This window comes from Patagioenas fasciata, chromosome 4, assembly GCF_037038585.1.
Source record: "Patagioenas fasciata isolate bPatFas1 chromosome 4, bPatFas1.hap1, whole genome shotgun sequence".
Classification (NCBI taxonomy): Eukaryota; Metazoa; Chordata; class Aves; order Columbiformes; family Columbidae; genus Patagioenas; species Patagioenas fasciata.
Window position 1 is genome coordinate 63,679,562 of NC_092523.1, and position 16,141 is coordinate 63,695,702.

Consider the following 16,141-nt stretch of genomic DNA (forward strand, 5'->3'; position numbering starts at 1 on the left):
TTTTAAATACCCATGAATTTTTGTACTTGGTAATTTATCATATCACTATTTTCATTGGATTTTCTTTGCTTTATTAACAAAGGTAAAATTCTAAGTCAGTATTTCAATTAAAAAGTGTCCTGACAGTAGAAGTAATACTGTAATTATAGATTTACTACAACTCATTGAAATTCCTGATTTGTTAGTATTACAGTTGGCAGTGAAGAACAGATCTGCGATCTGCTAGTCATGTACCTTTATACACGTGGCTTAACTCCTTTACAGGGTAAAAAGTAGCTACTCTAAATAAAAGCCTGTATTTCATTTTACAATAAGAGAACTAATATCACTGAATAATTATATAGCTTTTCATTATAAAGATAGTGGTTAATGGAAGCACTCCAAACCTTTCAGAATACTAAATATTCATGGCAATCTTATTACTTTTAAAGTGTTCTTGAACTTGTAGATGATCATGAAATAGTGAGAATGGGAGACATACAAAATGGCAGACCTGATGATGTCCCTCTGTATTTCAAAGCATATTTTGTTTTCTAACATTGCAGTAACCGTGCTTGCAAAGTGATTGCACCATTACATGAGTAAGTTACTTATTAATAGATGGTACTTGTTACATTATTGGCTAAGCAACTCACAGTGCAATTCCCCTCACAATATTATTTTGATACAGGAATAATTATATCCCTTTTAAAAACAGAGCACTGAGAACTAATTTTTATTCTGAGTTGGTCTGGGGTGAGTCTTTGGATCTATATCTGCCCATTCATATCATAGAATACATCAGAACACTCAGTAAACACCCATTTGAATTTTACTCTTTACTATGAAAAACAAGCTACAGAAGGAAAGTAATGTGCACATTAAATGTGGCCCTAGAATGACTTTGAAAAACAGCTACTGGTTTCTTCTGCTGAAGCCCTCAAAACCTATAGGTGTGCTCAAATTGCTGGCTAGGGTTTAGATGCTGAGACTCCTTGTAGAAGGGGTACAAGCGTTGTCATGTTCCTTTCTATGCAGTGTAATGTGTGATTAAAGTCCTGTAATTCAGGCAAGAGCATTTTCTTGGTGAACAGAGTGCTATATCCCAGGAACCTGCATAACTTGTGTGAGTTTGTATCTTATTTAGCAGGTATCTCCCAAACCACTGCATTTAAGAGATGGCATTTGCCCTCAGTTATAAGACACGGTTCTTTCACAAACAGCTTAACTTTTCCTTTTCTCATTTACATAATGACAATGAGACTTGTTCTGCTCTTGATAAATGAACAAGAAAATGTAGGTGGATGTTTCTGCATGAGTAGGAGGATATTTCTAAATGGCTGTTAGTAGTGCATAAAGTTGAAAGATACTTTGATCCTTTTGTCTTTCCTTTTGTGAAAGAAGTTAAAATAATTTTGTGCATCAGCATAGTTTCTGTTCTAAGGAAACAGTCATTCTCCAATAGTAGTATCAAGAATTATGTTACTGGCTTTTGCACTACGCAGATTAATATAATGTGGCAAAGGACCGCAGTATCCTAAATTGTGCTGCCTTGGTGAGACAGCAGAACTGTCAGTTCTTAAACAGTAAGACTGTAGTATTTTGTACTTTCTTTTCAGCAGCATTTGACAAAATTTGATGACCATGTTGTCATTACCACCAGCTGGTGACGGCTTGTATCTTTGTCTATCTTATATCTACAGAGGTAAAATAGAATTCAACTGCAGCAAAAACAGGAGCAAAACTTCCTGGACTTCAAACTAAGTTTTGATTCCTATCAGAACTAGTGAATGACAACAGTATATAGGAGTAAAAATATGCTTCCTTAATGTATCTTTAGGATCTTAATTTTTTTCATCATGTTTTCTACAGCAAAAATTGTTATTTCAGAGTGGAATTGTTTTTCTTTCCCATCCCTATTTTTAATGCAGGAGTACTTTTGAAGCCTGTTTTGGCTGTACTTCAAAGAAGGTGGCAGCGTTGCCTAGAAGAAAGCACAGAAATCTGAAAATTCAGAACTTTTACATATAATCATATCTCTACCAGTGACTCATCGGGTACTTGAGAGAGCAACTGACTTCTGTATGTGCCCAATCAAGTAGTCAGGCAGTTTATAGGATTAGATTGAGCTCTTAGCCTCAATTCATCATTTTTTCAAGTTTTGAGGGAAAAATTGGTTCGCTGCAGTGCTGTGGAATTACTTAATTAACGGTCTATAATTTGTCAAGGACAGTAGGCTTATGGCTGCAAGAAAAGTGTTTTTCAAAACTTCTACCTGCACCTGGAGGTAAAACTTGGATAAGAAATCCAGTCTCCCGTTGCCTTTTAATCTCACTATAGAAAGAGGCTTGTCATTACTTGTGAGATACCACCTGCTTCTACTATGGAATAGGATAGCTGAATTGTTAAAACATCTTCAGAAACAATTGTAAGATTAAGAAAGACTCACAGAAAAACCATAGGCATTAAGTGCTGCAAAAGAGAATAGATTACTCTCCTTGCACTGAGAGAAATAATAGTGAATGCTGATTACCCATAACACTGTTTGATTAGAAAGGATCTTAATATGGTTTAAATACCTGGGCTGGCTTTGGTTCTGGCTTTAAGTAAATGGTGTAAGTAAAGGTAAACTTCACCTGGTGTGTGCAGTGGGTGGATCATTTCAGTCCTTAACAATATACATTGAGTTACCCAGTTTCACTGATGGAATGCAACCTGTAATTTTTTCCTTTATTTGCAAGGAAAATACTGCCTTTAAGGCATCAGCACCACAAAAGAAAAACATCATTTTAATAACTTGGAGGCTTCGTTAGTTATTCAGTATGAATAAGAAGGGCATAAATAGCAAGTCTTGGACACTTCCAGGATGAAATTCAGTGTTGAATTGAAAAGGTGGAAAACCACATGAAGCACAAAAGCTCAAATGCACAGTGATGAAAGACACATTAAGACTGTAGATCTTTTCAACATATATAGTTAATGTGATCTATCATGTGAAATATCATCAGTGAAACCATATTATTTCATCTTATTTTCTGAATTTCTCAATATGATAATTAAACACCACAGTGAAAATATGAAAAGCTATAAAGGGATATATTTATAACAACTTGTTAGTCAAAAGTCAACATTTTAAATAACAATAACCAGACTTTTTATTTTGGGTATCCAGTGCAAAACACTTAGGAATGGTCTGATTTCTTTGTTTTGCAGTTGTTTATAACGATGCTTTTAAGAAAACTCTGTTTGAGAGATGGAAATAGTCAGGTGTGAAAAAGATAGTCAGAAGCTGAGAATTTTAATTTAATATTCCCAGGAAGTTAGTGATTAGCAGAAGTTTATTAATGGTTCAGTCAAGGTTGACAAGATTAACATGCTGCATCTCTCAGCAATTGTCAACAATTTATGCCAAATTTTCTTCCTTTTTGATGTTACAAAATATTTTGGATCATTTTGTGTGTTTATGTCTAATTTAATTCTACTCTAGTAATGCAAATCACTTTTCTAGGCTGTCTAAATGTATGTACCCAGTGTGTCCATAAGGGTTTTCCAGTGAAAATTTTGTAGCACATAGTTGCAACTCACAGTTGTTTTTTCTGCACTACCTGCATAAGAGAAAGTTTTAAGATTTCAGACCAGTTTGGGTGAATTCTGATGGCCATACTGCAAGCAGGTATATGCTGCTCAGGATTATTTTTCATTGCACTGTGATAACATCACAAAAAACCTCCATGAAGTCAGGAACTTTCATTTGCTTGGAGGGCTCCCAGTGTGCCTGACAAATCGCTTTGAAGGCTTCCTTTGAGCTTTGTGAATTCCTTGTCCTCTTCTTGCTAGTAATTGTACAAAGCTACATCGAAGGTCAACGGACAGTACCAACAACCAAGAAAACTTTGAAATTTATTTTGATAAATGTTGCTCTTGCAATATATCCCTCATACTTACACTCTCTAAAACTACTGTTGGACCAGTTACAGTGATAAAAATCTGTCTCAAGCATATTGCATGATTATCTTGCATTTTCCATAGACTTGGTTGAATTTATTCTTTGCCAAGTTTATTCTTTGCCCTTGCTTAAAATTGCAGTTTTAACTCAAGCAGAGATTTCTTTGTTGAATTTCATTCATGTGATGCTTCACATAGTGTGTTTTTTTTTTTTTTTTTAATTTAATGTAAGTATTCTGATTTTCTTTTAGCTGCTTCTTTGTAATTTTGATATGACCTTCATAGAGGGACATACACAGATGAGGCAGAATCTACAACAATGGCTGTTGTTGAAAGCTTGATGAATGGAGATTGTTGTGAAACAATTTTCCTTTTTAAAATGTAATAAAAATATAACTCCAGAAATACAGTACATTAATCACCAGAAACATTTATATTCCAGATATCTTTTGTGTATAGGGTTATATATGTTAAGGTTGTTAAAATATAATAACTCATGGCTACCTAAACTCTTTTGCTCCAAATAAAGTAAGTTTCTAATGTGTATAGCTTTAGGTCTTGTGAAATGTAAAAGGGCTTTGGGATTTTTAAGAAAGGAGATTTCTCTTGTATAGCACATTTTATCTTATCACAGATCATAAAAAACACCTATAGTTTCCAATTCCAGATAACTTGAGACCCATATGTATTACTGTAACTTTTGAAAATTTTTTTATGATAAGGCATAGGATTCTTAATCTTAGAGTTTTGTTGCAAGATAGTGAAATGTGATACAAATTCAATTTTCCATTTTTTTAATATAAGTTACAGCTTGTTTCTTTAAACTAGAAACACTTAGGGGAGTTGGTGTCTATTATGTTCTTTATATATTTCAGGCAGAGAATATTTGGATATGTAAGTAAGGAAAAACTGGCATAGTGGTTGCATGTCAGTAATAACAAGCTCTTTTATGGTATAGATGTATAAATTTTTTTTTTTTTTAAATGAAGAGCACATTTTATTATCCACAGGTTCTGTTGCTATCTGCTAGCAGCTATTGGAAAAAAGTTTGCAGTTCAAGTATTTCCTTTCTATATACAATGTAAGCATTTAAATAGTGGACAATTGAACTATAACAGCAGCATAAGAAAACAAAGTTTATTCAGCTGGAGTATCCTAGCAACTGACAAATGTCAGGATTTTAGGCTGACAGAAGAAAAACTGATACTGGTTGAAACACCAGTTGTAGATTTTGAATGTATTATAAATATATTCTCCATCTGTTTGTTTTTTTTATTGGTTAACTGGTTGGAAAGAAAACCTTATTTTCTATGGATTATGTGTTAAGACATACTGTTATTGATACAGAAAAAATTATTTTAGCATATAAATGGATATCTTTCTTCATTCTACATTATGCTTTCTTCCAAAGTATCCCCTCTTAAGCAAATGAAATTACTGAGAAAATAAGCATCAAGTCATGACAAGATATTTGTGTATATCTTGAACTTTTCTTCATGACCATATTACTGGTCATGAAGACTTTGAAAGAGAGCAAGGATGAATGACAAATTTAGAATTACTTAAAATGGATTGAAATAACCATCAATAAGAACAGTAAAGTCATTTAAAATTCAGAAATGTTAAACAACATTTGCTTGTATATTTTTCATATCAGTTATGCACCCTTTTGAGCTTCACTGAATATTGTTGAAGAAATTATTGGTTTCCCTATGATATCAACAGAAGGCTTCTTATTGATTTAGATGGGTGTTGGAGCTTGTGTTTCTATTTCCATTTCCTTCTGAAGGTAGATCCAAAAAAACAGTCTGTCCTCAGCCATTTCAACTCACATGTATGGTCTGGATTTTAGGATGTAGTTTAGGGGAAATATTTCTCTTAGACTCAATAGGCACCAGGTCTTGGAGTTTCTTGTTCATTAGCTATTTGAGTCTTTTGTTTCTCCAGCTGAGACAAATGAGCATTTTAAAAGAAGGGGGAGCTCAGTCAATCTCTACTGGGTTGGTGGTGTGGGGGGATTTTGTTTGTTTGTTTGGTTTCTGGTTATTTTTGTTGGGTTGGGGGGGGGGGGTGTTTGTTTGTTTTCATGTGTGTGTGAGGGCGGGTTGTTTGTTTTGGTTGGTGGTGGGTTTTTTGTGGGTTGTTTTTTTATGGAGAGGTTGCTTGTTTTGTGGTTTTTTGGTAATTTGTTTGGGGTTTTTGTTTTGGTTGGTTATTTTTTTTGTTTGTTTGCTTTCAGACAGCTTCAGTGAGTAATGTTTTCTTCTATTTTATCTTTTGATTACCTTTAATAATAAAATGTTTAAAATTCATTCATTAAGCTACATCAATCTCAGAAAGATCTATCAAAGCATACGAAGTATAAAAGCAATCTACATTTTCAGTGCCTCTTGGCAATTATGGTATATATTTGGATACAAGCAAAAAATAGTTGTTACAATCTTTTTTTTCTTTACACCAACCACCTTAGCTTCCAGTTTGTAAACCAAAAGATATACATAATTATCACACTGTCTTTAAAATTATTCCAGGGATAATCCACATAGCATTGAACACAACTTCTGTATGGTCCAAACTCATATAAAGATACCTTGAAGCAAAGAATATTTTCATAGCACATTACATAATAGACTAGGTGTGAAATTAGTTTTAAGGTGAATGGACACCCTGAAGGTTGTTAGCCTTTTATGTACAGCTTCTCTTACATATCTGCATTAGTATTTTTTTCATAGATAATAAAGTACACTTCAATGAATGAATTATTTTTAAAGCATATAAGGAGTTACTAAATATCTTCTCAGGTCTTTTGAAACTGTTCTATTCATAATCATTTAGAAATTTGCAGAATCTTTTTTTTTTTTTACAAATAATAAGATATCAAGAAAGATAATATTTTTGGTAACATCGAAGTTTTACATTTGTGTCAGTTCTATGGTTAGGGTTTCTCAACATCTCTCTGTTACATCATTTTAGTTACACTGAAAAAGAATTAGCAAGAGTTATCTAATGTTACGGAGTTTTTCTAATGTTGTTATGGGACCTCATCAGTGCCTCTGTAAGGCATTTGATTATATCTTCCAAAGATTCTGAATCCCAGGAGAAATGATTCTGCTACCTGTGCTGTTCTTTAAAGCTGAATTTCCACTGTAGGTGTGCATAAGAAGCTACCTATACACTGTTTAAAGTTGTTTAAACTTGGCATTTGTGTATAAAGTAGTTTTAGAGAAAGCTACTTCATCTGTATATTCTGATCATATAGCACGAAATACTGGAAAAGCTCAAAACAAGCTGAACATTCCTCTCCAAACTTGATAACTGTTGAGATTGCATTTTGCTGGAAAACATCTTTTCTCTAGGACAGAACAATTTCTTGTTAATACAGTAAATTTGGTTTAACTTTCTTAGCTCTAGTAGTATAAGTCTGTAACAAAACCAATAATTCAGTCATTGGAAATGAATCAGTTATGTGGGAGATGTAAGAGTTTTTTTTTAATTCTCCATCTGATTCACATCTAGGTTTTAAACCATAACTTGTCTTGGCATCTTCTGCCACTTTTTTGTGCACCTCTTTCACTTCTGATGTTATGTTAAGAGAATGGCTATCTAGCTACAGGCTAAACCCTGCAACAGAATGGATTCAGATTGCATGTGTGTACATATATATATAAAAGCAATGTATATGTGTGTGTATATATGTATTTTTCCTAGTGGACATGTCTGAGTGACTACAGCCTCAGTTGTGCTGATAGAAGGACAGTCCCGAGGGTGAGGTGGGCTGGCACGGTGAGCAATGCTGCAGTTGGCACAGGAGATGAAAGCAAGGCTTGTCAAGTATTTTTAAGCATCAGTTTGTCCTGTGATAGCATTTGAAATAGTTTAATACTGCTGTAATGGAAACACTTAAAATCTCAAATTCTACAGCTAGACAATCATTTCTCATTGATTTCTGTTATGCTTTTTAGCTGCTTGACCTAGATTTATATCCGTGTTCCAAGTGATGTCAATGCAAGTTCTGTTTGAAGAGTGTGCAGAGAGAATGCACTCAGCATTTTAGAATTTTTCAGTATGGATTGGTAGCTAAGCATTAAGTTTGCCTAGCAGTTGCAAAATAGGTCACAGATAATAACTATAAACGATAACCATTTCTATTTAGGACATGTAATATCCTATTAAGGTGCTGGTTGAGTGGTTTCATGACATGTCTAATCTTTAATTGAAATATTTATTGTTAATTCGGTAGCATCTCTTGCTAGAAGATATTTCATACTTTTTTTCTGTAATTTCCCTATACTGACATAAATCTAATTATTAGGAGAGTCTTGCAGAAATCCTCTAGAGAAGACTGAAACCGTCAAAAGCAGCACACTTCTCTACCTTGAGAAAAATTGTGAAAGGCAGTGCTGTCCAGAAAGCAGGAGCAGATTGGGCTTGTACTCAGTCGGTGCATACCTTTTGACAGTCTTTGCCTCAAGGGCTACTGTCAAGATTCTAGTGGAAATTAAAACTGACCCTGACCAGTGGAACTCCTAAGAAAGGAAAGACAAATTTGTCTTTCTGTCTTGAGAGTGGTTTGGAGTTGAGTTGCATTTGTACTTCCCTGTACAAACTGGATGGAAATGTAGCCCATGCTTGTAAACTTCTCAATTCAAACACTTAAAAACTACCTGAATTGAATTTCTCTTTTATAAAGGGACTTTCATGGTATCTAAGACACCCCAGTAAATATCATATACCATATGAGCCTTTCATATTCTTTCTTACAAGAGCTGTGTACCATTCTACATGGGAAACAAACAAACAGAAAACAACCTTATATTTTCTAGGGATTTGGATTTTGTCTTTGTAGGAGTGTTTGTGTGTTACAGAGGATAATAAATATGTCAAATGCCTAGATGCCTGCTTCTAAAATAAGTGATTACAAGCTATCATCACAGAAGAAAAAAAAATCTGTTTTGGTTAGTGCATTTGGAGGGACCACAGAATATACTATATAAGGAGATGCATTTTTATGATTAAAAAGCTCTGATAACATGGGGAGAAGAGGTAGGGGAGATAGTTTTCATCAGCAGTGTACCTGCAGGAGCTGAAGTTTACTTTTGAAGGCTTCAAATCTCTAGTCAGAAACTTAAGAGTGGGAGGGAAAAAAAAAAAAAAAAGAAAATAATAAATCTCATTTCAAGCTTTATTCAGAGAAGAAATAAAATACAATGTCTACAGAGACATGGAAGTTATTTATGAAATGTCTTTCAGAAAAAAAGGTTGTTGTACATATAAGAGTAATTAATTTAGTAATTAGCCAAGAAGATGTGGTAATTGTACAACAAAAAAGTATTGATATATTTATCCCTTTGAGCAGCTGCAAAGCTGCAGTGGAATTTGCAGGTTGTGCTCCAAAGATGGTGGAAGCTGGGGAGATAAAGTAATGTAGTTACTTTAAAGGGGACTGGATAACCATTCTGTGTTTTTTCCGATGGTTCAGAAAGGAGGTACTAGTGATCCAGCTGCAGCCTAACTCTAAATCAGCATTGCTCACATAGAAATGAGCAACTTCCTAGGGTATCTGCAGGGTTTTCGAAATATAAATCTGGAGACATGAGATGATGTGGTTTCTCTGGTGTAGGTTTCTATTGACCTGTATTTTCTGCAGTCTCATTAATTCAGGTCATAACTTGGTTTTTCCTGTTTCCATCTCCACAGGAAATTAGATTATCTCTTTCTAGCTCTTCAACAGCAGTTTAATAACCTAATTCTGAAAAAGGAAATCTTACTAAGAACCTGGTTCTAACAAGGAAATCTGATTCTCTGATTTCATATTATAATTTTGCTTCATAAAGATTTTAAGGCTAGGATTGGTATCCTTGTCTGAAAAGAATAATGACTAGAAAAACTCAAAGAATGAAAACTTCGTGAGTTCATTTAAGGGATGGATAGTTAATTTTGTTTTAAATAACAAGAAGGCAACTTAAACAACTGATTACAGAATGTGAAGTATTGTAGCGCAAAAGCAAAGAAATCAAAAATTCAAGTAAAGGGGCATTAATTAGGAGCAGAACTAAACTCAAAAAAATTTATACATAATTCCATTCACTAAAAATGTTTCAGCAGAGGTGAAGATCAATAACTGTTCTCAGATAATTTATGGTATCTCATTTTAAGTTCTGGTATGATTAGAAAAATAGAACAAAGAATTCTTTACTTTCTTTGACAGCATCTGATTCTGGAATTTCCTCTGCATAGATCTGCTTATCCCATGTAGATGCAATCTTCCTACACAACTTTTTCTGGATATGTTTTATACTATTGCATGCTAAGGACAGAAATTCTGTATTTCATTACAGTAGCAGGAACTTTGCATGTACAAAAATGTTACTTGCAAAAATATGTAACTTAGACTACTAATTCCATCACAAATAAGTCTCCTCCAAGTCCTCTTGCTGTCAATATATTGCACAAGTACTATTCCAATCCTAGTTAAACTTTCTTAAGTACACATGTATAAATTTTGTGTGCATCAATATAAAAAAAAAATTAAAAAATGGTTGTTACGGGTTGAGTGTTCATAAAACTGAAGGAAATCATATTTCTATAGTTATTACAAACTTCTTCATTTTTCAGCTAATTTATTCTCAAATTAATCTTGAATTACAAAACTGAAAGGATACATGTGTTTCATCAGAATATTGACCACGTATTTGTGATCAACGGGACATTTTGCACTTCAGTGGAAGCTGTGTCAAGCCATTAGTGGAAAGACCTTCTTTCTCCTGGCACAAAGATAAAGCACACACCATTGTATAGAGTTAACACCTTACTTCTGAAAGACTGGAATTACAAAAAAAAAGTAACAGTCCGTGTGTAGAGTGACAATATTAAAAAGGGAAAATAGTAAATTCGAAAGGAGTTTTGTTTAGTAATTTGTGGTATGCATATTGCATATGTTGGACTTAAAAGTAACACTTTTTTTTTTTTTTTAATTGAAACTTCATAAACTAGCAACAAGAGGCTGGGTTTGATGAGATTCCATTTCTGTTCCTGAGTTTCTCACTGATTACTGGATGATCTTAAAATACAAAATATGAATTTATAAGCTTCCACTACAAAGAAAGAAAACACACGCTTTATGCATTTTCAGGAAATGCATTATTCTCTGAAGTATTTTTTGAATTAGATACCCACATACTGTGTTCATTTCTTTGAACTCCTTCATTCCAGTGAGTTTAAAACTAGATTATAAACCATTAATTTTCACATCAAGCAGTCAATGCTCAGGATTTCTGAGCATTAGAGAAGATTCTAACTTGCCTAAGGATGTCATTTAAGGCAGCTGTTAGAAGGTAGAAAACTATACTATGGGGAAGAGATTGATACAAATTCAACTAACAGACCCAAACATCACTGCAGAATTCAACTTTTAGTCATTTAGGGGGGAAAAATTATAAGTGTTTCCCATCATTGACCTAAGTTATAGACACATTCAGTGCATAAGATTCATTGTGCTTTAAGTTACTCCACGTAATGTCCTTCTTGCAACAAACATGTTTTGTTGGCCTGAAAAAGGCCAGAGATAGGAAAGAGGAAAAAAAAAAGGCACCAGATATTCTAATTATGTCTTTGATAATTACACCACTGACTTAATTTTCCCTAGGAAAATGTTCAGTGTATTTAGCTTTGAATGTGTGTGACTCAATTCAAAATTACTGCAGTTTTTAGAAGGAGAAAGTTTAATAAATACAAAACATAATAATACTTGTATTTTTCCGTGTTATAAATAACCAAGTCATCAGGGAGAATGCTATCTCTAACAGCACTGACAATAAAATAGATGAAAAATAAAATAGCTGAAATTAAATTTCTGTAATGAATTCTGTCCAACTCTTTTTCATACTGAGATTGCAAATTTTCATTCACATTTTGGATATGATTTTTTTTTTTTAACATAGTAAACAGAAAAAAAGGTTTACTCAGAACCTTGTAGGGCTCCCTAAAAACCAGTCCGAAAGAATGTGAGGCTGACAGAAAACCCTGGTAATTTAATGTACACTGTAGGCACTGTATACTTAGCTGTGGACATCTACAGCTCAGTCTTTTAAAATTTTCGTTGTGATCATCCCGTAATTGGAGGTCTGATTAATCTGAACTATGGTGGGGTAACATAACCTACTAGTAAGTGAATATTGTGTTCATGCCCTCTTGATGAATAGAGGGACAACTAGAAAGCCTCGCTCATTAATTTAAGCAAAGTATCAGGCTCAACATTGCTGTTCCTGGTTTAACCAAGCAGTCAGCTTTTGCACAATCACTTTTTGTTATGTTCTATACAGACTACTATTGTGAAGAAATACTGGGTGCTTTCTGGTCTACGTTTGTTCTTACTTTGGTGTCATATGGGTGCAAAGGGTTATTCAGACTGAAACTATTTGTTCTTTGTGTATGAAGTCAGAATCTCAACTAGTAACTTCTAATAATTTCTAAGAACACGTACTGTGAGACAGTGAAGCCAGTCATGGGAGACTAAAGATTTCAATAAAAATGCAGCCCAGAATTCTCAATAGCACATCAGGTATAAGGAAAAGCAGAGAGATGCATTCTGTGGTAGAGGAAATAATTATTAAGGTGACTGTTCTGCTAATAAATAAAAAATCAACAAGAGTTGGTTCACTGGTAATAATACTAGTAAAGAGTAGAAAAGACACACTACCTGTAGAGTAAGGATTTTACACAATGTGAACAATTTAACACATCTCTGAAGACTTTGCTCTAGTTGATCAAAGAGAATTTTATGATCAAAGGGGTTTTTTAGAATTGTAAAGGAGCAGTGAGAAAATAATCTTTATTGAGTGAGTATAAACTCAACATGCAATTCATGACCTCTAACAGCATAAAATCCTATATTGTGGACAAAGTTATAATCAGTCTGTATTACATACTAAGGGGAAAAAAGCTTTTTATGTTATAGGGAGAAAAGCAATAGGGCAGCCTTGGGAAAGATGTGCAAGAAAATGTACTTGAAGTGAGTGACAGAAGGCGTTGTTGGTTGGTTGATTGGCTTGTTTTCCTCCACAACTGATGACCTTTCACAATTGGAAGGAGGAAGAGGCTGTATGTGATGATCTGCTAAAAGCTCAGCTGTCCATTAATACGGGTTGTCAGAAGCATACAATGGAAAATAGTGCTGTTGGGATTTTACAAAAATCTTCAAATAAACTAGAATTAACTGGCTTCTCACAAAGGTTCAAAGATTGACTCAGGATTCTCGCGGCAGCATTGTGTCATGAAGTGCACTCTTCAAGTTCTGTGAAACGAAAAGCTCAAAATGATGGAAATATTCATTTCAAACAATATATTTTAGGATCTGACTTTCACTTATTCTAAAACTAATCACAGTTTACACACTATTGAACAATTGAAACAAATCTCAACTCCTGGTGAAATCTACCTACAAACAAAAAAGTCACAGACCAGCTAGAATTTCCTTTGAAACAAATGACAATCCATCTGTCTCCTTTATATAAGCTAGTACTGTACTGTAACCTACCTGGTTACATTTATTTGTGTGATCCAGATCTAATTCTGAACAGACCATAGAATCATAGAACGTCCTGAGTTGAAACGGACAGACAAAGGTCATCGAGTCCAACTCCTGTCCCTTTATATGACAACCCCAGAGTTCACACCATGTGTCTGAGGGTGTTGTCCAGTCTCTTCTTGAATACTGTCAGGTTTGGGGCCGTGCCAACCTCCCTGGTAGATGTTCCACCACCCTCTGGGTGAAGACTGTTTTCATAATGTCTAGCCTAATTCCCACCCGGCACATCTTCTTGCCTTTCCCTCGGGTTCTGTCATTGGTTGCTATAGAGAAGAGTTTGGCACCTACCCTTCCTCCTCCCCTTGTGAAGAAGCTGTAGACTCTAATGATGTCTCCTCTTAAGTCTCCTCCAGGCTGAACAAATGCAGTGGCTTTAGCTGCTTCTCATATGGCTTCACCTCCAAACCCTTCACCAACTTCACAACCCTCTTCTGGACACTCTCCAGTAGCTTAATATTTTTTTTTTTTACATTGTGGCATCCAGACCAGACAAGATTTAAACCTGCTGTTTGTATAAAAAGAAGCTGTGTTAGCCCATGCCCTTAATAATGTGCTGCTGAATTCCCCAGTTCTTTCTGACAGCTGTTACTGATGCAGTAGGGTTACAGACACCATATTACTGTCAGAGAGCTCTGAGGCTGCTGTCTTCTGCTCCTGCACATGCTCTGTTTCCAAAGATAACTCCTCCCACTCAGAATCTCAGGAAGTGGGAGGTGGTTGTATGAAGATACAAAAAGAAACATTCTGACTCCTCCTGCAGCCCTTTCCTTGCTCCAGTAATATAACTAAGTAAATAAACAAAAAAACCCTTGCTCTTATTCCCGTTGAACCCAATTATTTAGTACTTATTACTTAGTCAATAATATTCCATTGTAGTTCTATCAGACATCTTCACATAGTATATTTTTATTAACAATGTGTTGATGACATTTATAACTCCAAGTCAGAACCAATATGAATCAAGAAAGCTATTATCTTTGCTTACGTACAGACAGAACCTTTAGATGTTCATGTCATTGTGTAAATTTAACTAACTTACAGAAACCCTCTCTGTGGAACATCCTCTTAATGTGAGAAACATTTCTCCATTAATTTTACCTGGGTAAATTTTGAGAAAAATTTATATTCTTAAAAAAAAAAAAAAAAAAAAAAAAATTAAAAAAAAAATTAGAGTGGCTGCTGTTTCTAAATGAAAAAGTATAGCAGATTTAATATTTTGTTTTACAGGCTATCATAGTAACTAAAACAAAAATAACATTTAAGAAAATGTGTTGGTTATCTAAACAGAAGGATTTGGGAGATTTCTGTGTTTTAATTATTTAAGCAGCTAAAAAGGTCAACATCACAAATTATCTAGGAAAGAAACAATGTATTTTCTGATTTGTGGAAGGTCATTAAGTGCCATAACTTCCATTGCAACTTCGTGATTGAATAAATTACAGTGAGAGGTTTGGATCATGGAAAGAAAAGCAGTCTTACACCACTAGCAGTGTGCAGAAACTCATGCCCCCTGATTCCTGGGCAGGTGATGCATGGGAAGAGAAGAGGTGAAAGACTTCAGTTGTTAGCAATGCCTGGCTGGCAAGCCTAGCACCTATGGTATATTATGAACTCAGATCTCCCCTGTTCTCATTTAGATAACATGTGCATATATTAAAAAACCTGAAATTAGAAGTCAATATTTTTACCTTTCTTCCTGTGGAAAGGTGTGTGCATCTCTTTTCTACTTTTCTTTGTTTTTTATCTGTGAGTACAGAAGTCTTGAGTAAAAGAAAAAAAAAAAAAAGTAACAATTTTCTAATGACATACACAGTAATTACTCAGTTAAAAAAACGTTATTCCAAAGTAGTTATCCTGAAATGTCTTCAAATCATCTCAATATTATAAAGAAGTGGAATAATAAGAACGAGGTACAATAACTTGTAGCTAAAGTAGAATTACTTGATGATAAAAAGAGAGTGAACTTCTGTGTTTGCTTCTCAATCTATTTAAACTTTTCTCATTACAGATACTGGGTAAAAATAAGTTAATAAATAATCCTGGAAGAAGGAACCATAACTCAGAACTCTCCAGCTTCGGGTGAGTGCCACTATCAGTCTACTACAGAACCATACCAGTTGTCATACGTCTTTCCAACTGAGTAATTTTTTCATTCTTTATTCAATTTTGGCATAACTTCAGTAAGAGGGTGAAGAATGCCCCTGTCCTTTTGTAGAGACTGATGGTGAAAAACACCTATAAGCCTGTTACTTAAACCTCATGGCTCAAAGGTGAAAGACTGAGAGGCACTAGATCTTCGGCTTGTTGCCTAATCATTAAGATACTGTAGAAAAATTGGCCAGTGGCAGGTAGCACCACAGGCTTCATTGCAAAACAAGCATCTGCACTTTTATTTTGTGAGGAAGCTTGTCCAGTTTGTGTGTTGAGCATGCTCTGGAGATAATCTGCTGTTTCAGTTAGGAGAATCTATTTTTCGGATTTCAGTCTGGAGAACATGGGCCTTTACTGTGTTCTTCAGGCCATTTTAGTTCAGGCTGGGGAACAGTGAATTGTTGAAACATTGAAAAGCTACTAATCAGGAGTTGTTCAAGTCCCATGATTAGCCTCTTAAGCTCAGAGTCATCTATTTAC